The sequence below is a fragment of the Lissotriton vulgaris genome, chromosome 5, assembly GCF_964263255.1.
Source record: "Lissotriton vulgaris chromosome 5, aLisVul1.2, whole genome shotgun sequence".
NCBI classification, from domain to species: domain Eukaryota; kingdom Metazoa; phylum Chordata; class Amphibia; order Caudata; family Salamandridae; genus Lissotriton; species Lissotriton vulgaris.
In genome coordinates this window covers 1,461,314,668-1,461,341,336 of record NC_141693.1, presented here as the reverse complement: position 1 = coordinate 1,461,341,336, position 26,669 = coordinate 1,461,314,668, and positions in this window count along the sequence as shown.

Genomic DNA, 26,669 nt, shown 5'->3' with positions numbered 1-26,669 from the left:
GCATTACGACGTAAATGTTGCGTTGTAACAGTAAGTTACCCTCTAAATTACATGAGCAGTGCCACCTTGTGGCAGACTGCCCTAAATGTGGTGTTGACAATTAGGTGCCAGTGCAGAGCACCAGAAACCAATTGCTTCTGTTTATTTGAGTAGTTTGACACCGATTTGGAATCCATGTCTTAGTACAGAGAGAAAGTAAATAGTAATAAATTAATTAAAATGCTGAAATAGCACAACAGTCAAAAACTTGAATTATGTAATGGTTATTGTGATTATATATAAAAGGGCTTAAATAAAGTTTCAATGTTGAAATAATGGAAAAAGAAGAAAATCCCCTTTAAACTTTCGGAAGTACAATGTTCAGACATGTCAAGTTGTAAACATTCCCTTTAAGGCCGATGTAAGCTTCTGAGAAAGGGAGGTGCTGAGGAAGAAATGCCTGCCTCCTCAGCAGTTCTCACTGATTCCTGATGATGGAAGGATCCTCACCTTCGCTCATCCTCCTAAAGTGCCCCAAATATGTTGTGTAGCTTCCGCAGGGAGCAAGACGGGCCATTGACCTAAGGCAACTCAGAAAAAACTCCCCTATCAGCTGACATATGTCATCAAAAAGCTGGTGAACATGTAGCTCAAGTCGCGGTGGCCATTTTGCTTTGCATGTGCTGGCGTCTCAGCAGTCAAGGGTTTTGTTTGAAGAAAAGTAAGTGGACTGGAATTCCCTTCTGAGACATTTACATAGAGATTTATGGTGACATTTTCAGGGATAAATGAGATGAGTTTATTTTTAATTTTCTACTCCTTTGAGATTAACAAGCTGCTAATATGACCAAGGAAATTATGTTGAATCCTTTGTTTGCTTTTTTGACGTAGCCCCTGTTGAGAAAAAAATACCCTTCGCCATTACTTTTGAAACAGTTAGACTCTGGCACTTATTTGTTAAAAGTGACTGCAACTTGAAACTAAGTATAATTTCCTGATATATGTTTAATTGTTGTGTTTAGCAACTTTCAGAATAATTTTCTGCTGGACTTCATAATTATTCATCCAGGAAAGAGGTAAAGGTTGGAAGAAGGGAGTACTGGAAATCATACTAAGGGCCTGATTTAGATCTAGGTGTGGCTTCTGTTGTCATGAACAGCGAAGTATCCAAGTACTCCACCAAGCTGAAAATATTCTGCCCTCTGTACTCAGATGTGTGCTGACTGGACCACTGTACGCATCGATGGGCTGTTTCGGATTATGTAAGCGGTGCAACGTTGAGGTGACAGATTTCTCTGCTGGCTAACTGTAGTCCCTCGCCAATCACGTCGGCGGGTTTGAACCAAGCCTATTTAGATGTCCCTGTTGTGCTGAGGTTGTCCTAGCTGCTGTTTGCTGATGGAGTGAGTCCCTGGTCAATGGAGACTGGTAAGTACTACTCGTGTATGTCTCAATACACATAAATGTTGTGTTTGCTGTTAAAATATATGTAGGTAATGTGTTATGCCCCTTTTATTTCATATTGCATAGCACACAAAAAACACACACACTATTGAATGCACACCCACTGGCACCACAAGCACAACACCTACAACCATAACAATAGCAATATAATTATTTTTAAAGTGTCAATACAGGTTTGTTCATTTTACCTTGATCAGTTATAACATGTACACTAATGCATTACAAATAAATAAAATGCATGTAAGAGTACTGTAAAAAGACACTAGACTAAAGCAATTATCAACATAGTAAGACAAGTATAAAAGAAACTTACCTTAGATCACAGAGACAATGGAGTTGTCAAACGTAGTAGCAGCAAAGGGGAAACCTGGACAATGAAGTTCCAGAAGGAAGTGGGAGACAGAATAAAAGGTAAGTTTCTACCTTATTTTCTCAACTCCAGAGTAGGAGGTATCTCCGTCACAGTTTCTGGAAATGCAAAAAGAACAAATGATAGACAGAATGCAGAACATTGTCAAACATTTAGCCCAGTACAGAGGTCTTGGCCTAAATCCATTCTTTTGTTTCTCACCATGCCATTCCATTTTGGACCCAGCCATATGCAAATCAGTCTTGACCCTGCTCCCAATGGGAACAGTCCAGCCCGAACTGCCAGGCTAGGTCCTCCCTGGACTGGAAACAAGCATCCAAGGACTGGTTTCGGGATTTCAGCCCTCGTCAGCCAGAATAGCTTGACTCCAGTGGCATGGAGAGCATGGGACTCACGTCTGGGCATACCTGTCAAACTCGGGGTGACAAATGCAAAAAGAACAATCGATGGACAGAATGCAGAACAATGTCATACATTCACCTCAGTGCAGAGATCTGGGCCTAAATCCATTGTTTTTTTGCTCACCATGCCATTCCAGTTTGGATCCAGCCATAAGCAGTTCCGTCTGGACCCTGCACCCACTGGGAACAGTCCAGCCCAAACTGCCAGGCTAGGTCCTCCCTGGACTGGAAACAAGCATCCTAGGACCGGTTCGGGCTTTCCCCCCTCATTAGCCAGGATAGCTATACTCCAGTGGCATGGAGAGCACGGGAACCACATCTGGGTATACCCATCCCACTCGGGTGACAAATGCAAAAAGAACAATTGATGGACAGAATACAGAACAATGTCATACATTTACCCCAGTACAGATATCAGGGCCTAAATCCATCGTTTTTTTGCTCACAATGCCATTCCAGTTTGGACCCAGCCATATGCAAATCAATCTTGACCCTGCACCCAATGGGAACAGTCCAGCCCAAACTGCCTCATCAGCCAGGATAGCTTGACTCCAGTGGCATGGAGAGCACAGGAACCACGTCTGGGCATACCCATCCCACTCGGGTGACAAATGCAAAAAGAACAATTGATGGACAGAATACAGAACAATGTCATACATTTACCCCAGTACAGAGATCTGGGCCTAAATCCATCGGGGCAGATTTATGAGGCCCTTGCGCCACGTTTACGCTGCTGTTGCGTCACGCAAGGCGGCGTAAACGTGGCGCATCCCTACGAACGATTTACAACGTGACGCATCTAGGCAGATGCGTCACGTTGTAAAGCCCTGCGCCGCTTGTGGGCGTTCCGGCGCAGGGTGGGCGTTCCGGGGGCAGGTGCACCTCGCAAAAGTGGCTGAGTGAAATCTATGAGATTTCACTCAGTCACTTTTAAGCCAATGCTGCGTCAAAAGCCTGCGCCTGCTTGAAGCAGGCGTAGGTCTTGACGCAGCATTGTTAAAATGGGGCACCCCCGAGCCTTGCTGGAGCTGCGTCACGCTTGCGACGCAACTCCAGCAATGCGCCACATTTCCGGCACAGATGCGTCACGCATCTGTGCCGTTTTTGCACCATGGTGCGCCGCATTATAAATGCGGCGCACCATGGCTGGCGGAGCTGTGGCGCACTGTGGCGCATGTTAACTGGCGCATCCCTGGGGATGCGCCAGTTAACATAAATCTGCCCCATCGTTTTTTGCTCACAATGTCATTCCAGTTTGGACCCAGCCATATGCAAATCAATCTTGACCCTGCACCCAATGGGAACAGTCCAGCCCAAAGTGCCACGCTAGGTCCTCCCTGGACTGAAAACAAGCATCCTAGGACCGGTTTTGGGCTATCAGCCAGGATAGCTTGACTCCAGTGGCATGGAGAGCATGGTACCCACTTCTGGGCATACCCGCCCCACTTGGGGTGACAAATGCAAAAAGAACAATTGATTTACAGAATGCAAAACAATGTCAGACCTTCATCCCAGTACAGAGATCTGGGCCTAAATCCATCGCTTTTTTGCTCACAATGCCATTGCAGTTTGGACCCAGCCATATGCAGTTCCGTCTGGAGCCTGCACCCAATGGGAACAGTTCAGCCCGAACTGCCAGGCTAAGTCCTCGCTGGACTGGAAACAAGCATCCTAGGACCAGTTTTGGGCTTTCAGCCCTCATCATCCAGGATAGCTTGACTCCAGTGGCATGGAGAGCATGGGACCCACGTCTGGGCAAACCCGTCCCACTCGGAGTTACGAATGCAAAAAGAACAATTGATGGACAGAATGCAGAACAATGTCATACATTTACCCCAGTACAGAGATATGGGCCTAAATCCATCGTTTTTTTGCTCACAATGCCATTCCAGTTTGGACCCAGCCATTTGCAAATCAGTCTTGACCCTGCACCCAATGGGAACAGGCCAGCCCAAACTGCCATGATAGGTCCTCCCTGGACTGAAAACAAGCATCCTAGGACTGGTTTTGGGCGATCAGCCAGGATAGCTTGACTCCAGTGGCATGGAGAGCACAGTACCCACTTCTGGGCATACCCACCCCACTCGGGGTGACAAATGCAAAAAGAACAATTGATGGACAGAATGCAAAACAATGTCAGACCTTCATCCCAGTACAGAGATCTGGGCCTAGATCCATCGCTTTTTTGCTCACAATGCCATTGCAGTTTGGACCCAGCCATAAGCAGTTCCTTCTGGACCCTGCACCCAATGGGAACAGTTCCGCCCAAACTGCCAGGCTAGGTCCTCCATGGACTGGAAACAAGCATCCTAGGACCGGTTTTGGGCTTTCAGCCCTCATCATCCAGGATAGCTTGACTCCAGTGGCATGGAGAGCATGGGACCCACGTCTGGGCATACCCGTCCCACTCAGGGTTACGAATGCAAAAAGAACAATTGATGGACAGAATGCAGGACAATGTCATGCATTTACCCCAGTACAGAGATCTGGGCCTGAATCCATCCTTTTTTTGCTCACCATGCCATTCCAGTTTGGACCCAGCCACATGCAAATCAGTCTTAACCCTGCATCCAAAGGGAACAGTCCAGCCCCAACTGCCAGGATAGTTCCTCCCTAGACTGGAAACAAGCATGCTAGGACTGATTCTGGTAATACCGTAAAACTGGTCTCAGGATGCTTGTTTCTGGTCCAGGGAGGACCTGGCCTGGCAGTTCGGGCTGGGCTGTTCCCATAAGGCACAGGGTCAAGACTGGTTTGCATATGGGTGGGTCTAAACTGGGGTGGCACAGTGAGCAAAAGAACGATGGATTTAACCCAGATCTCTAGACTGGGGGTGAATGTATGATTTATTCAGCCTTCCATCCATCATTTGTTTGTGTAACAGTTTGCAGAAAGGCACATCATGATTGGCCTGATGGTAATCTTGGCTGTACTCCCATTGCCGGACGCTTCTGTCTATGATACCATTGACGCGGTTAAAACATTCCTGCCAACCAGGATGTCTTTCGTCCATGGAACCTGTAACATCTAAATATAGCTGGCAGGCCACCAAATAGGCATGGGGTGAAGCCATAAAAAAAATTACTGTTGGACCAGATGCACCAACATCTAAAAAAGGTTGTAAATTTACAATGCATTTAGTTTTTTTTTCTCTTTTAGTTTAAGAAAATAGTATTTGCTGTGTGTGGCAACCAAGAACATTCAGGTAACACTAAGGTGTGTACATAATACTGGTGTGTTTTGATCCAAATCCATCAAACATATGAAGTAATTCTGTTTCTTAGAAAATCTGCAGTCACCCAGTGCTACAGGACAACTGGCTGCTGTTAGTCTTCCAATTTTTCCTTTCCCCCAGGAGCCTCTTTTACTCGAGTTTAGTTGGGCAGGGAGTCTCAGTGGGAGGAGGAATGAAATATTCTGCAACAGCCAAGGATCCCACTGCGGTGGAGCTCAGGTATTTAAATTTAAATTGTGACAGAGACCTTCTGTCCCCAGGGCTTTCCTTTTTCTAAGGTCTTAATCGCTCCCAGAATACCTTCTTTAGTTATCAGCATCTGAAACTGTTTTTCTGTCTGTATTCTAAAATCCTTTACCAAACCATCTACCTGTTCTGCTGTTATAATCTGTGCGTAATTATTTAAATTAGACAACTGCTTTCAGAATAATAAACTGACCCCAAATGTCCTGTGTATCATCTCACCTGAGTCACCTTTGAGCCCTAGAATTATAATGCAGCTGGTTTGATCTCCAAATCTATAAAACAGATGTCGCTAGCTTCTACATGTGTACTGATGTAGGGCATCCCAAATGTTAGCCAATTTCCAATTAAATAGATATTACTATTTATAATATATAAAAATACTAAGGGGCAGATCGCGATCTCGTTAGGAAAGCCCCTCATACTACTCGGATCCAGAGGGCTTGCCTAGTGAATTCCGCTCCGCAAGTCCGAGCCACTGATTCCGATTCACCCATATGGTAACTGACTTGGTTTGCTCGGACTCCAAATGAACTCTATGGGAGCCTGTATACCGAATGCGTACACAGGCTCACATAGCAAAAATGGGTGGGTGGGGAAAAGCTTAGACCGTGTGGCAGGCACCTCATGGTGCCCGCCACACTGTGCATGCATGGAAAGGGGGGATCCATGGGTACCCCGACAGGGCCAATTCAGAGGGCCTGCCTGCTACAGCTCCCCCCGAAGTCCGATTCCCACTGCCGTTTCGTTTCGCTTAGACCGAGTTGATACGGCTATCCGCATCGTACTCGCTAGCTTGGAAAGCGGCTCCATTGCGTGGCACGATTCAATTGTGAATGAGTCAGACTGACTGGATCGGTTTCGGAAACGATTCCGTTAACACGGACGAGATCTTTGTATCATACTTGGTTGTTCAGAACAGGGGAAAATTTGGTCGGAAACATTGGCTCCGAATTGGATTTGCTTGTTCCGGAACCCATCTGGAGGCCTTCCTTGAAAATATTAGATACAAATGTGAATAATTGGGTCTTTTATGAACATAAGTGATGGATGAAATGGGTCTGAAAGTTGTTTTGAGAATGTGAATGTGCAAACAAAAGATCCAAACTGAATTTTGGGGAATTAAATAAAAACTGGAAAGAATGTTTATTGACAAGTTTATTAAACACTGATTTGGCAGCACATTTATTGTGGGAAGACCATGAGTCAAGTAGAGGGGTAAAAAGTTATGCATTTTTTTAGAGTACGTAATTTGTGCTTTAATTGTCGTCATTTTATAGTATTGTATTGTCTATTTTTTGTAATATTTATATCAAATAACAATATTGAAGCAATAGTCTATGCCTTCTGAAGAACCTGGGAAGGTTTGAAATGCATTGATAATGACTAGGGAGTGTTCATGCCATCACTTCTTCAGCAATGGGAATACAGAGCATTTTTTCTCTCCATTTATGCATATATGGAATACACCGTGCTGTTTTGTCATGTGTGTAGTAGTTGTATGCATACAGAAACAGGACACTGAGTTAAATCTATGCATTCTGCTAAAATCAAACTGGATAAGCCTAATGCATATTAGCAGGGTTATTCTTCCTCCCTCACAAGGCACTGCATCATGCATCATGCATTCTTTGAAAGAGAAAGAAATGTTATATAAAGTATATTTTCTTGTTGGCACCCTAAATCAGTTTTAAGCATTTCCCATTAACTGCACTTTTGTCGCACTATTCGTTTCAGTCACTGGGTGATTTGCACAGTCTTCATCACATTGTATGTTACGTGTTCGTTTGTGTTTTATGGTCATACGTTGTGTTGTGCGGAATTTATTATTTTTTCCCCTCCCTTATGCTCCGCCCTGAGTGTGGCTAAACTAGGGCGAATTGTAAGCAGACCCTATGATGAAGCATGTCACATACTTGGGTATGTGAGTGAGGGCAGTTTTTTCCAATTGATGGATTTGCCTAAGTTCGTCTTGTGGTTTTTGTTTTGTACTCTACACCCCTTTTTGTGTGTGCATTTAAATCTACATGGGGCGCTGGAGCAGTAGAGTTAGGAATATATATTTGGCCCTCTCCCCTCCTTTGTGTTAAGTATTGTGATGCTAATGACAGATATTTAGTGCTACACAACTCACTGGTGCCCATTTTATTGACATCAGGAGCATGAAAGTCAGACTGGACTTACTGGGGTTTCAACTAATGCTAACGATGTCAAACACAGAACCATTCAATCAATGTAGTATACAATTTCTTTGTCATATTCATTGACTGATTCATTACACAGGGTAAACCTTCACATTCCAGTCCATTGTTATTTATTCATGTTTTACATAGCACTAGCTAGACCCAAAGGTATCAAAGCGCTTTACATATAATACATAGTCATATGAAGAAGACTAAGCATAAATACAGACAAAGACAGTCTTCTGGCCGACAAGGTAGATACAGCATGCAAACATAGGAAACAGAATGAGCTAAAAGTATACAAGACAAAGTAGACTGCTGAAACAATAAATTTACCTCTGGCCTGGGTAAAGTCCGAATGTGTGTGAGGGTAGGGGGCCACCGTGCCTGGCCCCTGGATCCGTTTGGACGCAGACCAGCATGTCCACCGCACGCATCCATTGTATGTCCACGCCACGTTTAAATAAGCAGGGTGAGAGCAGATGGTCATAGTAGCTTAGTGGTTGAGCGTTACTTGCTCAATTTGAATGGCACAATAAAATGGTTGCCAAATCTCCAAAAGCTCCCCCTTTTCCCTTTGACAAAATTCAGCAGTTTTACAAAGTGATTGCACTTAAAAATATTCTGCCTAAGACTTCATTTTCACTCCCTTTCCATCAACAAATATTTTAGATACACCACCACACAGCAAAAAGGTCACAAACGGTTTTAAAAATAAAATCAAAAGCCTTGCTAAAAACGATATTGGCACATTTTTTAAATAAGGCTCTGGGGAGGCTCCAATATTCAATAACAGCCAGTCCACTCGTGCCATGGCCATGCTTAAATAAGCAGGCCAAAGCAGATGGGCAATGTAAATTAGTGCTAGAGCGCTAACCGCTCGATTCGAATGGCACACTAAAATGGCCACGAATCTCCAAAATTTCCCCCTTTTCCCTTTGGCAATATTCAGCAGTTTTACACAGCGATTGTGCTTAGTAAGAGTCCCCCTAACACTTCATTTTCACTCCATTTCATACATGTATTTCATATTGGAATATCTATTCATCTGTGTTTCAGACCAGGAATCCCTCTATTTATATGCATTTTCTGAGCAAGAATGACAAGATATGCATAGATTAAAATAAATGTTTTCATTGAAGCCTCCTGGTAGCAAGGTCTTCATCTTTTCAGTCCCCAGCCACATATGGATTATTAATTTTCCTTTCCATTCTTCCCTACCTGAGATCTTGTCATATCCAGTATTCAAAAAATGAGCATTAGATATCCAGTGCTCATATATCATGCTCCACTATTCCTAGTGGAGCAGGCCAAAAACTGATTTGCGTATGGCTTGTCTTTGTCAAGAGTGGAATAGTGGGAAAAATAACACTAACACTGTCCATCACCGTTAAGTCCTTCGGCATCTCCCCAAACCAAAACATGTAATTGAAGGACCACATCAACAACTCAGCCAAAGAAGCACTCTATACGCGAAAACACCTCAAGGAAGTCCAACCTTTCATTCCCCCTGAAGATTTAAAGACGGTAGTGCAATCACAAGTCCTCTCAAAACTGGATTATGGTAATACTATCATCACAAGAACTCAGAAAACTCACCTTGCCCCCTTAAGCTCAGTTCTCAACATGACAGCCCGGTTACAAACAGGTTTCAAATGGTTTGAGCAAATCACACCGGTGCTCAAGAGCCTGATTTGGCTCCCAATCGAAGGAATTTGTTTCTACAAGACCGTTTGCATACCCCATAAGGCCCTTCACATTCATAACCCTAACTATCTGGAAAACAAGCTTTCGAAAGCTGGAAGAGCCAGATCTCTAAGGAACTCCAACGCACTTCTTCTCATAACCCCCAAACTGAAATGAAAGCCACCCACCTTTTTCTGGAAATTCCCCAATGATCTGGAACTCCCTCCCAAGAGATCGGACCTCCATTTCCTGCTTCAAACAGGACCTTAAACACCTTCAGCACACCAGATACTTTCACTCACAGTTTTCTCAACTTGGATCCTCTCATTTGGTCAAATCACAGACCTATCTCACTGCTGCTGGTTTTTTCCAAAGTGTTGGATAAATAACTGAATCAACAACTCACAGCGCATACAGAATTTAATTGCCTATTACACCCTTCCCAATGTGGGCTTCGAGCAGGCCATACCACTGAATCAGCTCTTCTCAGTGTTACTGAGATCTTGAGGCATTAATTGGACAATGGTGGAGCCGCTGCACTGATTTTGCTAGATGTCAGTGCAGCATTTGACACCGTAAATCACAGTATGCTTTTAAAAAGATTAGACGGGAGGGGAATGTAGCCCTTTCATGGCTGAAATCCTTCCTGCATGACCATACTTTTCAGGTCCACACTAACCAACATAGGTCAAAAGCTCATCCTTTAGCTTCCGGTGTGCCCGAGGGATCCATTTTTAGCCCAATGCTATTTAACTTATATGTTTGACCATTGGCGAAGATAGTGGAAAATTGTGGCCTTACACTCTTTTCATATGCAGATGATACACAAATTATAATATCTCCGTTAGCTAAGGACAATCAGAATGTGAAGGCCCTTCATTCTTGCCTCATCCAAGTTTCATCATGGATCGGTACTAAGCCCCTGAAATTAAATAGTGATTAGACTGAGGTTCTGTAGGTAGGAAATCCCCCTACTCCTTGGGGCTCCCACCTGTAGCGTGCACTTATGGACAGTCCACCTTGCCCATTTTCGGTTGTAAAAAATCTGGGAATTTTTGCTGGATGACAAATTGACTATGAGCCATCAGATTAACAAGGTGCCGGCTACTTGCTTTGGCATTTTGAAATGGCATTGGACGATTCTCCTTTGTCTCCCTGCCTTTGCCCAGAGAACGATGGTACAGGCATTGGTCACTTCCAGGCTGGACTATGGGAATGTTTTATATCTGGGGCAGCAAAAACTCTACTTAAATGCCTGCTGATTGTTCGAAATGCTGCTGCCCAACATTTGCTCCATCCTCCTTGTTAGACCTGATACTCTTCAGGTGGTGTTTCCCCAAACTTTTTGCTTTTTACTCCTGATATTGCAGTATGAAAGCACGCACCCCCTTCCTACCCATGTTAGTAAGTGGTGCTTACCTGATGTTTGTAAAATGTGTCAGGCCAACCATTGCAGGCCTGGGGCTACGCACCTGCACCTACAGTGTTTTTAAACGTCTCCATCCTGCCATTGTAGGCCTGTGTGTGTGCAATATCACTTATGCCCAGGCTGGCTTTGCTAAATCACTAGCCAGTCCTTTCACAACCACCAGAGCACCCCTAGGGTGAGTCCTGCGGGTGACGCAAGTCGTAGGTGAAAGGCAGGGCAGGTACACATGTGTGTACCCTGCCGAAGTAGTGCAGAATACCCATGTGTGTTTTCACTACTTATTAGGGTTGCTCTTCCCATAGGTTAACATGGGAGAATGGTGGAAATTACTTCAGGCTGCAATATTATATTGCAGTGGAGCAGCCTCATAATGCTTCATATCATTATATTCACAATGACAAACCCTCTCCTGTTGGAAATATGGTTTTGTAATTACTAGCTTGGAAATGCCACTTCTAGAAAGTGGGCATTTCTCTGCTCTAAAACTCCTTGTCTGCCTTTTAGTATGACCCCATCCCACAGTGGAAGCTGGGGAAGCAGGTCTGTGCTTTTCCCAGCAACAGCCATGAATACTAGGCATACAATGGGAATGACAGATCTCTGCCATTTGAGGGCCTAGCTGTATAGATTAGAGGAAGATGTTCTGACACTTCTGGAGCCAGATCATGGCCGCAATGAAGATTAGGATCTGTATTCCACAGCCTCATGGCAGACAGGACTAACATTTAGCGGAGGAACCCTCTGACCCACCCCCAACTTCAAAGGCAGACTCAAGTATAACTACATGGGCATTACTTCAGCAGGGCAGAAATAAACTTGTGGGACTGGAAAACCTGAAACTATGTGGTTCACACTGCCAGAGGAATCTGATGTGCACAAGGAGGATTACTGCTATTAACAGGGACCGCTCTCCCTTCTGGAATAGTGGCTAACCTGGGCTGACAACATGCTGTTGTGTGGCACCATGAAGTGGTCTCTCCAAGGACTTGTTCGCTTGCCCCCTGTTCTCTGGTGGAGGTCTCATGAGCATCAAAGACCACCCCCAAGGGACCCACACCATCTACACTGTGACACCTAGGGTGTGATGCCCTTTTAAGTGCCCACATCGTCTGCTGGATCCCAACTAGTAGTGCGGCATGAGTGTAGAACTAATAATTCTGCCTGGAGACCGAATTACCTGGTGCGACGCCCAAAAGCATTGCCTGCATCTAAGGAATGCGGCCTTCTCATTGAGGGGACCTCAACACCCAAAAGCGTCTTGTTGGTGGTTAGCAGATTTATCAGTTGCAGGATACAGCGTGTCCCGCTTTGTCGATCGTTCTGAATCTCTCTCATACGACACGGCAACTGAATGCTCATTGGATGAAGAGTATGATCCACAGGGTGTGACCCCCAAAGGTGAGGACGTACCTGTAGTGGTACCACATTCTACTTTGTATGGCACTGCTGAACTTGTGCCATTGACTGGTGTGGCCAGCATCATAGCACACAAGGCGCTGTGCCTGATTTCCAGTGAGATACAGAATTTGCAACTCTTTGTTGTGTTACCAGTATTGTTTGACTTGACCAGGATCAACGCGCCCCAGGCATTGTGCATAATTTCTTGGGAGGTATGGAATTTGCAACTCTTCGCTGTGTGACCTGTATCATTTGGTGCAACCAGGATCAACGCACACCGATTGTAGTGCCTCATTTCCAAGGAGGTACGGAATTTGCAATTCTTCGCTGTGTGTTGCTAGTATAATATGCTGTGATCCATTTCAACGTGCACCGGACGTTGTGACACATTTCCAATTTCCAGGCAGATTGAGCACTGTGTGCAGTTTGAGGCACTAATCTATATTCAAAAATGCCTATCTAACTTTGGACCTGCCTATTTGAGATCGTTGCTTCCCCTGAACCCTTTTTGTGCTATAGCCATTTTAGGCTGACTGTAATTCCTAGAATCAGTTAATCCCATCACGGAGGACGGGCATTCTTTTTTCTCTGACCTAGACTTTGGAATAATTTGCTCCCAGCTCTGAGAAAGTGTCCTTCTGTAATTTTTTTTAATCTTGATTGTTTCAACCCTCAGAATTTTCTGAAATCAATTCCTCTTACATGGCACTCTGATCCTTTCTCCATATTTGAGCCTGGCACTCTGAAACCTTTTCTAGGTAGCCACGCGCCATACAAAATACCTATAATAATAATAAATATTTTATAGGTCTTGCTTGACAGTGCGGCTCTATATATAACCATTGTTAACAATTCTTTAAAATATATAAAGTGGAGTTTTACTCGCCACAGAGGGACTATCTTTCTCTTCTTAGGTGCTACTGACTGTTTGGTGTATCTTTCCACTTCCGCTTACAATGCTTGCGAGCAATGCATGAGGGACTATTTTACATATCTAAAGTGTACCGATCCATCCCAGATTAATTTTTTTGAAAAACAATCGGAAGTGGAGGAAGGAAAGTCTGTATATAATATGCAAGCACCTGAGGGGCATATTCTCAAGGATGTATCGCCGAGTTATCAGCACTTCGTCGCAGCCAAATTCACGATAAATGTATCGCCCCATTCACAAGCTGGTGCCAACATCCCATATCACCAGTTTACCTGCAGTAGCAGCTGCCAAAAAACATCACCACAGATGACTCCGGCCACTAACGCTAATGATATGCAGAGTAGGGGTTCCCATGCAAAAAGCTGCGACAACACCACTCTGCAACATTCACAATGACCAGCCATATCGGCGATAAGAACCCAAAACTGTGGATAAGGTGCGGTAGCAGCAGGAATTAAACACCTGCTCTGACCTGGTGTAAAGTCAGACGACAGCTTGCAGCAGAAAAGGGAGCGCTGACCAGAGCCACACCTGAAGATCAACAGATGCCATGGAGCTACTGATCATGCAGTTTTGAGCCCCAACAGTGCCACAACACCCACTGCCACTACCCCCAGGACCGCCACCCCCACCGAACACCCCCCCCACCTGGACCACCATAGAGACAGCGCAGACAAAGACAGCTGACCTTCAGGAAACGCACCAGCCTCACAGACGTAACACCAGAGAATGTCATTGCCCACTAAAGGCTCAAAAGAACAACCATCCTTGGCATTCTGAACATCATTGCCAACAGGCTGACGGTACCAACACAGCGGACAACCAACATGTAGGAGAGTAGGGTCTGCTTCCTATGGTTACCCCCACTTTTTGCTGTGTTTCACTGGTTTTTCGACTAAAGTTTAGTCTGGCTGTGGCCCTGCTAATCAGGACCACAGCCTAGCTGTTCTCTCTCTAAATTGATACCATGTACTTTAGGTACATACCAGATTGGTTACTGGGTAACCCTTGTGAGTCCCTGTATATGTGATACCTCAGGTACCTAGGGCATATGTACCCCAGAGGCCTACCAAGGGCTGAAACATGTATTATGCCACCACTGGGCAGCCTTCCAAAATGACACCACAGGTCTGCACTTGCGGCCAGGGTAAGGTGGTGTAAGCACCCCTTACTTGGATAAAGTATACCTATATCTACCTATATATATAGACACATAGTAACCTATAAGGCACTCCTACTGCAGGCCTTGACAATCCTGAAAGCAGAGTGCTTGGTTTTGTGTGAGAGGGTGCCCTAGCATGAGCTGAACCCCTCTGCAGCTTTCAGAAATTTCTCCTTATAGCTGTTCTATGATATAGCCATACCATATACTCTTAAGTGCATTATAATCCTCGCGGTTAATGCTAACTTTGGTATGGCTTTATCAAAACATGTCATGTTTGGCATCAAACACTTTGGAATATTACTCCCCCGCCAGTTCTGGCAGCGGGGGTAGCATTCCACCCTTCTAGAGGGAGAAGACATGTACACACTGGTGTACCCGGTTAAAGTTAAACAGAGCCTCAGCATCACAAAATGGATGCTGCTGCCACAGACACGAGTCTGACCTCCTGCTGCTGGACGAAGCTCTGGCAGGGGAGGCCTGGACAATAGGTTTCCTGTCCAGGGAGGTGCCAGCACCTCCCCAGACTGGCTTTAGTGTATTGGGGCAGGGTGGGTTGCATTCAGTTAATGCTTTGCAGACACTGCCTGGGACACACAAGGTGCTCCATGCATTTCCCAGTTCAAACCGGTTACTGGGGCACTCAGCCCCAGCTCTGGCACAAAACTAGACAAAAGGGAAGGGGTGTAACCACCCCCTTCACAGGTCCTCCCATAGGTGGGACCATAGAGTTTGTCCACCCCCCAAAACTTGGTATAAGTATAGGAACCCAGTCCCCAGGACTTTAGATTACCCTGGACGAACCTCTGAAGAAGAAATCCTGGGCTTTCGACATTTCATTTCGACTGAAAAACTGAAGAATCTCCCTTGAGGTCAAGGAGTGACCTCCATGTTCAAACAGGCACCAAGAAGCATCTTTACCAGTCTGCGTTTTCGAGGCTCCCGCCGGATCCCGAAGAATCTGCGACACAGGACACAGACTTCCAGACATCTCTGAAGCTGACACAAATTCCCAGCAGACCTGAGACCTGTAGCTGATGCGAGAGACATGGGACCGGAACTCCTGGACATTTTTGCAACTGCACCTATTTCCCGAAGTTTACCGAAGTTGTGCATTGGGGTATTTGAAGCCCCTGCCCGAGCTGAGACCTGTAGCTGACACGAGAGATGTGGGAACGGAACTCCTGGACATCCTGCATTTTTGCAACTACACCTACTTTCCGAAGTTTCCTAATGTAGTGCATTGGGGTAGTTGAAGCCCCTGCCCGAGCACCTTTTGCACTGAAGCTCAGAGGCCTACACTCCACGAGTGTTCGTGGGCACGCTCTTTGCATTTCCGCTTGAGGCTCCTTCGCGATCTCTAGTCCGTTGGCTAGAGGGTCCCCTCGAAGAACAATCCTTTGTTCTTTGAGCTTTCCTGGTTGCTCTAGACGTGGTCTGACTCCTCTCCAAAGAGTAAGTCCCTCAGACCTTGGTGGTCTGCACCGAAGCCAATCTTGTCATCTTGCATAGGTTGCTTATGCCAAGGGTTGTTGGGTACAATCCGGATTCTGACGCTGCAGTACTCGTCATCCTTTGTGGGACAGCTCGAATCCAGCTCCTGGTTGTCGTCAATGCCTCCTGGTCCTCGTGGCTGAAGAGTCAAGCTTCACCTCTGTCACCTTAAAGCCCCCAACATCGGCTGGCTTCTTCCTGTTGCCATCCCGGTCACTGGCTAGTGACCCAGATTCTGTCCCCTCTGCTTTCAGGTTCTTCACATCTCCGATCCACCCTTGGATCCACCCGGACACTTTTCCTCTGGTCGCCTGCAGCACTTCTTCACAGCTCTCCATTGGAATCGAAGCCGAAATCCGACACCAAAAGATACCTATGCACCCGGCTTCCCTGAGTAAGGTAACACGAGTACTCCGGTGCTCCCGTGGGTCTTGATTCCTGAAGTGTCTAGTCTAGAAGGGTTCCATCGTAGTTCACCTCTAAATGTCCTTAATCTTTAAAATTGTAACTTGTTAGTTTCCCATAGAAAGTCAAAGGTGATTCGCGGCTGTGTTTAGACACTGCATGCGTCTCCCGTGGGTCTCCTGCGTCCCAAACTTGGGTGGTTCCTATGCGCCCCAGCAGTTCTACAGGCTCTAGGCCTGCTCTCTATCCCTCACATGGTTCTTATACCACTATTTTTGTGTATGGTTTGTGAGGCCCCTAGGGAAAAACATATACAGTGCTATTTACTGTGTGCTATTTAAAGTTCTTGTATTGTACTTTTACTTCTAGCCTCATGAAGAGACTAGAGAGGTTGTGTTTAGAATAAATACATATATATTTGATGTGGTGTACTTTCATTTGGTCATTAAAGAGATTATATCTGGTAAAACAAGCTGCTTTACATTCCTTTGAAGACTTAGCCTGAAGGCTGCTCTTCACAGCTACCACTAGGATAGCTTTCTATAAGGTTGACTTTAAACCTACCATCAATAAGGGTCGTTTGGACTTGTGAAAGATGCCCACTAGAATAGTGGACATCATATGCCAGGCCAACTTCTCACACAATATCTCACCTCAGACGAAGCTGCTGCCTGTGCTGCACCTGTTGGCCTCTGGTACCTTCCAACCAACAACCGCCAGAGTCAGAGGAGTCTCATAGCCAGCCCTACCCAAGTTCCTCACACCTGTCTTGGATGCCGTCATCAGCTTGGTACACCAGTACCTATACTTCCCCCACACTAAGCAGGAACAGCTAGAGACCAAGGAAGGATTATACACCATAGCTGGCTTCCCGCACATGTTGGGGGCAATATACTGTACACATGTCCTATGTGTGCCCCATGCCGACACTGCACACAATTAACGCAACAGAAGGCACATGCATTCCCTCAATGTGGAGGCAATAGGGGACCACCGGGGACTTTTCACCAATGTCGTCGCCAACTACCCAGGCAGTGTGGATGATTCCTACATCTTCCGACAGTCCATCATCAACCGGGGCTTCCAGGATGGGACCTATGGAAATGCACTGCTCGTTGGTAAGTACCAAATGAACACACCACAAACCTCAACTCCACAATCATGCAACTCACAACTCTGGGAATGCACAAGTTACAAACTCACATTCAACATGCCAAACAACATGCCGTACCGACCAGACTCGACAGCACAACTTACTGTGGTAAATGAGCCTTCAACGGCATGGCACCTTATAGGAGATTGTGGGGAGAAGTGTGGACCAGGCATGTGCGAAGGGGGCTAGTGAACCATGAATGAGAATGTACACAATGCCAAGTGTGGTGTGGATGTGCAGGCCAGACTTCAGTATGCAGATCACACACATATCCATATCGACATACACCGTTGGTGTATGGAGTGTAGTGGACAGTGGACGCAACCATATCACCAACGCCAGTGGGTAAGAACACTGAAATGTAGCTAGTTACATCCACCCCCCTTGTAAGCATGAGCAGAGTGGGCTGGCCCGGCGTATGCCAGGCCAGCGTAGGGGTGTGAATAAAAAGCACGCAACTCTGGACATGGTTCTCTTCCAGAATGCCCAATGTCTCTGCCAGGGTGGCACCTCTTACCCTGCCACGAGGCCGACCCTGTCGCCGTGAGCAGTGTTGCCTGCGATCCTGTGCGCCTGCTTCACCCCGGGCTGCTGGTCCCCGAACCCGTCTTGTCAGGACTCACTGCTCACCTGCTGACACCGGCGTGTGTCAAAGAGGGCCCACCACGTGCCCGTGCAAGCTCCAAGCCCGAGGCCCGCAACCTTGGCAGCCTTCTCAGACCATCATGGCCTCTGCGACACAGGCCTGCAGTACTCCTTTCACGTTGACGTACTCCACCAGCTTCCACAGCAGAATAGCAGGTCGCACATTTGGAACTGACTCTTGATTACACTATGGCAGAGGACATTTTATTATGGCTGAGTTTATATCACTATACTCCCTTCGATGTGGTGCCACCAACGCTGTTCATAGCATTCCAACCACACGTGTCTATAGGCCCTGGCAAACTTTGGCCTACGCTGCAGTCCAATACAGTCTGTACCAGGCAGGCCACAGCATCATTGCAGGCTTCACACCTGCTCAGCTCTGGTGCCTCTAACCCCGTTAAACTCAAAACATCTCAACATGCCATTCCTACGTTGTGTGTTAAAGATCCAGGAGGAGCTGGCTGAACAGCGGTTGACCCACGCTGACCGCTGCCTCTAGCCAACACCCTGGGAAAGTAGGACACACTTTCGGAACTGAGTCTTGATTTCATTGTGGCAGAGTTACTATCACAGTACGCAAGAAGAGGAGTAAGAGGAAGACGCGGTACAGTCCGGAGGAGAAAAGGATCTTCGTTACAGGGGTGATCGAAAACTACCAACAGCTGCACTGGTGCAACTAACTCTGTACCTCGCACACCGATGACACGTGGCTGAGGGCTACTGCTGACCGCTGCCTCCAGCACACACTGCGGTTGAGTAGGTCACACATTTGGAACTGAGTCTTGATCTCCTCATGGCAGAGTTAATATCATTGTACAGGCATCATCGCAGACTGCATCCCCTCCAGCACTGGTGGCACTGACTCTGTGCCATGGAAGTCATGGAAACTCTCTAGTTGCGCTTTGGTTGCATATGTGTCTATGGCCTGGGGGGTGTCTACAGCATCATGTATCTGATACTGACATGGTGGTAAAAAGGTGTTTGTGGCATTCAACTCCTCCATATGCCTGCTTGTGTTTGCTTCTGCCCTCTGCATCATGCCCGGGAAGGACACCTTCCAATGTCCCCCATAACACTCAGCAACATTCTCCTTGGACATGAATGAGGACCCGCTCGGCTCTTGTGGCCCTACCTCAGTGCATCGCAGGTCACCGTTACGTGGCGGTGTGCCTGTGCCGGCCGCAGTGCTTCCAGGGCCACCAACTCTGTTCCACTCAAGTCATGAACATTTTGCTGTTTGTACTTTTAACTCCTGATTGCCTGATCACTGTTGTAGTTGTTGCCAGCACCAACTGACCCTTGAGGGGTGGATTACACTCACCCCACACCAATCCAGCACAGGCGTCACTGGACATGTGACCCTGGCAATAAAAGCGGCCAGGCGCACATGCCCATAGCCAGTCCCACAAGCTATCTAAGTGTGTACGTGTGGTCATTATGTATGCATGAGGGCCCCGGGACCATACCACATTACATTGTGCTGTGTAGAGTGTACACAAACATGTCACTGCAGGCTGTGGGGTGGACCTGGGACATGTAGCTGTGTCGTACGTGTTACGTGATACACATTATTGCAGCATATTTGCCACATGCAGTACATGTCATACAAGAATCACTGAGTTACACATATCACATAACAATGTACCTGTGAGCCTGCCAACACATCATGCAGAATGAATGATTGACTCATGTCTCTCTGCACTGTCACAGGGGATCAAGGATATGCACTCTGCGCTTGGATGATGACACCCCTCCGAGCCCCGAACACACAGGCCCAGAAGCAGTACAATTTGGCCCATAAGCGCACCAGGGGCATCGAGAAACGCACATTTGGCATGTTATTATTATTATTATGATTATGTTTCTTATATAGCGCCAGAATCGACCCCCGAAGGGGTATCTCCGCGCTTGCCTTGGGAACCCGTCCTCACTTTTCCCTGTGAGATAGCCCCTACAGGGCATCCCCAAGGTGAAAGCCAGGCATCCCGCCGCGGGGGGGCCGTTGTGGAGATTAAGCAAGCTTAATGCCCAGAGTTGCAGAGTGTGAACCCATGATTAGGTCAGGCACCGAAGCGAGAATTATCGAGTCCATGGACATTTGAGCTCAAGACCCTGCCGCGTCGGGGATTGAACCCTGGTCCCGGGTCTGACCTCTGCTTCAGGGTCTGCCTGCTCTAACCAGTGAGCCACACTTCTTCATGTTGAAGTCATGTACAGTACAAAATAACCTCAAGCACAGCATGTGCAAATAAATGCATTCCTAGACACATTCCCTGAGTGCATGTCACTCATCTGTACAAGCACATCCTTCAGACATGTGTGAGTGCGACATGTAGTGCTAACAATGGAATGAATTTGTTAATGGATGGTAGGTGTGTCACCTCTGGGCAGTAAGGCTGTTTAGGGTGTCACTTATTCGACCTGCCAGTTCTGTGTGTCACAGTTACTGAGGTATCCCAGTCTTCGGCTTTTCACATGTGCCCAAAATCATTCAATTTTGGCTGTCATTTGTGACCTACAAGTGACATTAGGGCTCCTTTTGGGGTCAGATTTGTGCCAACATGATGCAGGGATGCACCCTGTGACTCAAGTCCCACAACATGGGCATCATGTAGATAAGTGGCAGTCACTGCCCCCACATTCGTCCATGCTTACATAATTGATTGATCATGGACATGACGCGTCTGTGTGCAGGAGGTGTTGACTGTCCCTCTGCAATGTGCAGGGGAGATGCGGTTTCACAGTGTGTTCCATGTATGTTCTGCATTGGCACAATTGACGTGCAGACTGCATGTCAATGTGCATTGTGACTGTTTGCGAGGAGATGCCTTTTTGATGCAGGACAATGGTCATTTGTTCTACGTCAAGGATGTGGGGTTGTGCTAGTACATTGTCATCTCACCGTTTTGTAACTTCTTTTATAGTGCCTTTTCCCGCATGACAATTGCAGGCCTGCTGCTGGTTTTTCGCAGATTTGTGTATCGCAATTGGCTTCATCGCAACTTGTTGGGCATTCGTGTTTCGCATTTTTGCTGCATCGTGTTGTATTTATTGCGTTCATTTGATGCATTATCTTGAGCCTATCGCATGATACCGCCGTGTTGAGAATACAATGTTAACACAGCATTATTTTCCCGCGATAGACTGCGATGTGGAGAGTTGCGTTAAGCTAGCTTTGCGCTAATTATCATAAGTTCTCGAGAATAGGAAAGCTACAACGAAGAAGGGTTGTTTCAGAAATGTATGTGGTTTATTCATTCCAGGATGCATTATTCATAGAGAAATTGAGTCTTGTTACAATAATATTGTGTCAGCTCACCCATACGGGCTAATCCCACCCTTACTAGAAATTAGTGATCTTGGGAAAATCACTTCTCGTCTCTTCGTCTCATTTCTTTAATTTTACAAGACTAAGGTCAAGAGAAAAACTAGTATTAAGTGTCGCGGAAAAAACGGAAATATACATTGTATTTACACTCGCAATACGATATATTCAGGAGGACACCGGCCTCAATAAATTAATTTCAGAAACGTTTCTTTGCATCGAGAAGCAGACACATTTGAAAAGTTTTGTGCAAAAAGGGCATTCCGCTCCAAGAAGATGTGGCATGTTGGAGTGAGTGACATGTTCCTGGGGTCCCTGCACAGGTGTACTGCTGTCTGCTTCAACACAGGGTTCTTCGGAGAGCAAAAACCCATTTTTTTCTACAACACTGGCTCGGTAACGCCGTTTTCAGGCCACAGAGATTGAAAACGCGCTTCCGGTGCACCCTGGGTGATATTACTCACAGTGGTCACTAGCTCGCCGTGTTAAGTGATTATGCAACCTGCAAAGCACGTTCACGATACTATTACAAGTAGTCTGAAAACTTCTCACGTGCGTGGACGTCTTGCATCATTAGTCCGTTGCAATTACAACAGGAAGGAAGCGTTGGTTGTAATCAGTTCTTATTTTCTCCGCCACCGCCTTTTCCCAACAGCCTTTTTACCTCCCCCCCCTTCCGCTCTTTGAGGATCCTACAGTCTTGAATTATTGGTCGTTATAACACTCGCCCTGCCTTCTCACATATCCTTCTATTTTTAGAACAGGTACATGCAGTGTGCATTTATATATAACGATGTATTATATGGGGAAGAAAAATATTTAATACATAAAGATGCTAAACATTTCAGGTAGGGCGGTGCTTTCCAATAAGTGCATAGTAACAGTGTCAAGTATTTTAAGGAGATTGAAAGTAGCATAGCTTTTAGCTAGTTAGGAAAATTTTGCATATATTGACCCTTTTCTAGGCAACCCTGATACATACAAGAAGAACATTTTTTACTCTCTACATAGCAGTATAATCAAGTAAAGCATTTGCTGTGAGAGAAGCACACGGGATCGAGAACGACACCCCTATATCCATCAGGACACTCTCAATCCTGGCCATGCCCACACCCCTTTAAAGAGCACTGGATCACAATGAAGGTCCACAATCAGTCTCCAAACCCGGCTCCCCTCCAATCATTGACTTCATCCTTGCCTCCTACTCTGTTCACCACTCAGCTGCACTATCTCTAGGGTTCCACTGTGCAAAGACAGCATACATAGATGCATACATGTAAACAGCAAACAAAAAGTGAGCAGGAAGAGCACCATTCTTTTAATAAATACAATGATAGAATGCTTTAAAATGAAATTGCTCTCTATCAGTGGTGTAAGGAAATCTCAGCTCCCCCTGTCAGGAATGGTGAATGGTGGCCCTCGCACTTCCCATACCCCAGCGCATGAGCAGTGTTCAGAATGGGCACCGATCTCGCCCCAGAGAGGCCAAAGAGTGAATGTGTGCTCTATTTGCTCCAGTTATCGGGCTCCCGGTAAAATAAGTGGGGGGACGCCGTCCACCCGCGTGGTACCCCAAGCCCTGGTATGGAAGATCAGGGGCCGGCCGCACCAGGGGGACTGCAGGGGTGTCCGTTACACCCCTGCTCTCAATATTTCTGCTCTATCTAAAAGGGAGGCTACTTTACTAGATATTTGCTAAGTACCAGAAACTGATATGCAGTTGCACCAACTATCTAAAAAACTATTTTAGCCAGCAATCAATGCGGCCTAACATGAATTCTATTATGTGTGAATTTTAATTTCAAATCAAGCTTGGATTTTGCTAGCCCAGTGTTAACTCTTACATCCACCTATAATTCGGCAACCATATATCTTAAATTCAAGAATATCATTGTTTTTCAAATGTATTTACAATCTGCACATTCTCTGTAAGCAATCTATATGAAACAGAGCTGAAAAGTGATTTGACTGCACTGTACGTGAGAGGGCAACTCATGGATTACCCCAGCATTTACGGGAAAACATCTACTTAATTGTGAGATTGGATTATGGATTAAGTACATGCTGCTGGTTATTTGATATCTTGTTTTTAAATGTTAAAATCTAAAAGGGAATGCACCGTCTTGTTCTGTAAACACTCTTGCCACCTCTTAAGAATGTGTAGGCATATTAGCAAGAACCTCGTTAAAATTATGGCTGTTTTATGGGCAGGAAGCTGCTGCCAAAACTGCGATAATGGGCTTGCTAATATGCGTTATAGAATTCCAATAGAAGTCCAGGTTAGATGTGCATGACATCTAACCTGGGCTTCTATTGGAATTCTATAATGCATATTAGCAAGCCCATTATCGCCGTTTTATTTTAGCGGCAGTTTCCTGTCACTAAAACAGCGATCAGTTTAAAAATATTCTTGCTAATATGCCCGTGGTTCACCATAATAGAGTTGGTTTAAACTTATAACTGTGTACACTGGTCAGCCTGCAATGTGTAGGCAGCATGCTGTCTTCTAATGGAAAACCAAAACTTCAGACACATTAGTGAATAAATGATACTATGCTGCAGTCAAGTTCTTTTGAGTTCCTTTGTAGAATTTCCGGAAAGGTTTATGTTAGACCTGGCACTGCTCTTCATTGCCAAGGGAAAGGAGAAGGAACTTTTTAAGGACTTTCATCATCTCCAGAATATTCTCCAAGGGCTTGAACTTGTGCTTGCCTTCTGCTGAAGTCTCAGGGACAAAAGACTTCACCACCAGCTCCCCCTGTGAATTTCCTTGCAGGGAATTCTATCTACAGACATTTGCGTGTTGCTGGGAGCTGGAAGCGCGACGCACGGAGAGGAAGCTTGTCGCCTTCACAGCTGAGATCGTCGCATCGCTGGAGAAGCATGCCGCCGCCGCATGTCCCTGGAAGCGTGTCTTTGTCAAAGCTGCCTGCTGTCGCATCACCGGAGAAGCGTGACACCATCAAGAGAGTCGCCATCGCACCACTGGAGAAGCGTGTCACAGGGCCTGTATCGTCTCCAAAGAACAAAGTCGTCGCAAGGTTGCCAGGGCATCTGCGCATCATCGTTGCATCGCCGCATCAAGGGCGCCATCTTCTCGCATCACCACCGGATCATCGCATCGCATCAAGGCGCCATCTTGCGCACCGCAACGGGCCCGCAGGCCGATAATCTACGCATCACCTCCGCATCGGAAAGGATCACAACGCATCCCCTACTCTGCGCAAGCATTGAGGCAAAACACCTCCTTTCCCCTGGATCACGGAACCGACCCATCTCCCCTTTTGTGAGCCTTTTGTTCACTTTGCGTTACACATCCAGGTACTTTGTCTAGAACTTTGTCGCATTTATCATCAACTTGAACTAAGCAGGCGCCCAACTTCTCAAAATAATTAATTGTACAGACAAACGCTTCGGAGCATGGTGTGGGGGCTGTTCTATCACAGATTAATGAAGATGGCCTAGACCAACTTGTAGCCTTCATCAGTAGGATGTTACTTCCACAGGAACAGAGGTGGAGTGCAATTGAGCGTGAGGCATTTGCTGTGGTCTGGGCACTGAAGAAGTTGAGACCATACTTGTTTGGGACTCGCTTCCGAGTTCAAACCGACCACAGGCCCCTCAGATGGCTGATGCAGATGAGGGGTGAGAAACCAAAGTTGTTGAGGTGGTCCATTTCCCTAGAGGGTATGGACTTTATGGTGGAACACCGCCCTGGTACAGAACACGCCAATGCTGATGGTCTGTCCAGATTTTTCCACCTTAGTGAAGAGAACTCCCAAGGGGAAGGGTAGTTCTCCCCACGTTTCAGCTGGAGGGGACACGTGTTAGACCTGACATCATTGGTGTGAGTCACCCTTCCATTTTTGACTGATTGCATCCTCTGTCTTGATATGTTTTGGGCCCTGTGCCACTGCTAATCAGTGCCACAGTGGAAGTGCTCCCTATGTTAAATTAATGTACTAATTAGTGATTCAATGATTGGGTATTTGGTTTACTGTCAGACTCTAGTACAGTGCACCATGTGTGCCCAGGGCTTGTAAGTCAAATGCTGCTGGTGGGCTTGCAGCACTGGTTGTGCCATCCACAGAAGCAGCCTGTAAAGTGTGTCTCAGGCCTGCCATTGCAAGGCCTGTGTGCAGTCTATGACTGCCGTGTCGACTTGGCCAGTGCACCCATTTGCCAGTCCCTAAACCTTCCCTTTGCTTCATATTAGACACCCCTATGGTAGGCCCAAGGGCAGGGTGCATGGTAAGTATAAGGTAGGACATGCCCTGATGTGTGTAGCATGTCCTAATAGTGAATTACAGCCATTTTCGTTTTTCACTATTGAAGCCTACCTTTTCTCCATAGGCCAGAATGGGCAGTTAGATTATTACAGTCTTATAATCCTAACTGACTCAGGGAACACAGTAGAAATTCAAATTTAGTATGCCCGAACTCAGAATAATAAAATACATCTTTTAGTAAAGTTGAGTTTAATATTCTGTTTGAAAATACCACTTTTAGAAAGTAGGTATTTCCTTGCCTAACTGTCCAGGCCTGCCTCTGCTAGGTTGTATATTCCTTGTCTGGGTTTGTGAGTAACAGGGATGGGGGATTCCGGGAGACAGGCTGGGGCAGCCCGGTGGTGAATAGAGAGATCTGCATCTAGATGGAAGGGAGGAGTTGCACCTGGAACCTGAATAGGGCTGGGCCATCCCTCTTCACTGCTAGCTCCACCCCCTGTGGCTTGTCTGATGTCTCTGCCCTGCACTGTGAAAGGAGGGAAGGAATCTTGTCAACAAAGTGCTCCAGAGCTATATTTTCCCTCCCCTGTGCTGGCTCCACCTTCCGTGGGGCAGTTGATGTCTCTGCCCTGCACAGTGAAAGGAAGAAGAGAGTCATGTAAACAAAGTGCTCCGGAACTGGTTTTGACTAGGCAGAGGCATCTCTGCCTTCAGAGAACAAAGAATTTTGGGGTATAAATATTGGGACCCTGATCCCAAGAAATTAGATCACATCGGGAACAAGAAACCTTTCTGCAAGGAGAAGAACCAAGGAAGCTGCAGGAGTTTGGACTGCCCCTCTGCCAGTGTGCTGTTTGCTGGGTTGGCCTGCAGTGGTTGCTTCATTGCCAAGGGAAAGGAGAAGGAACTTTTTAAGGAATTTTATCATCTACAG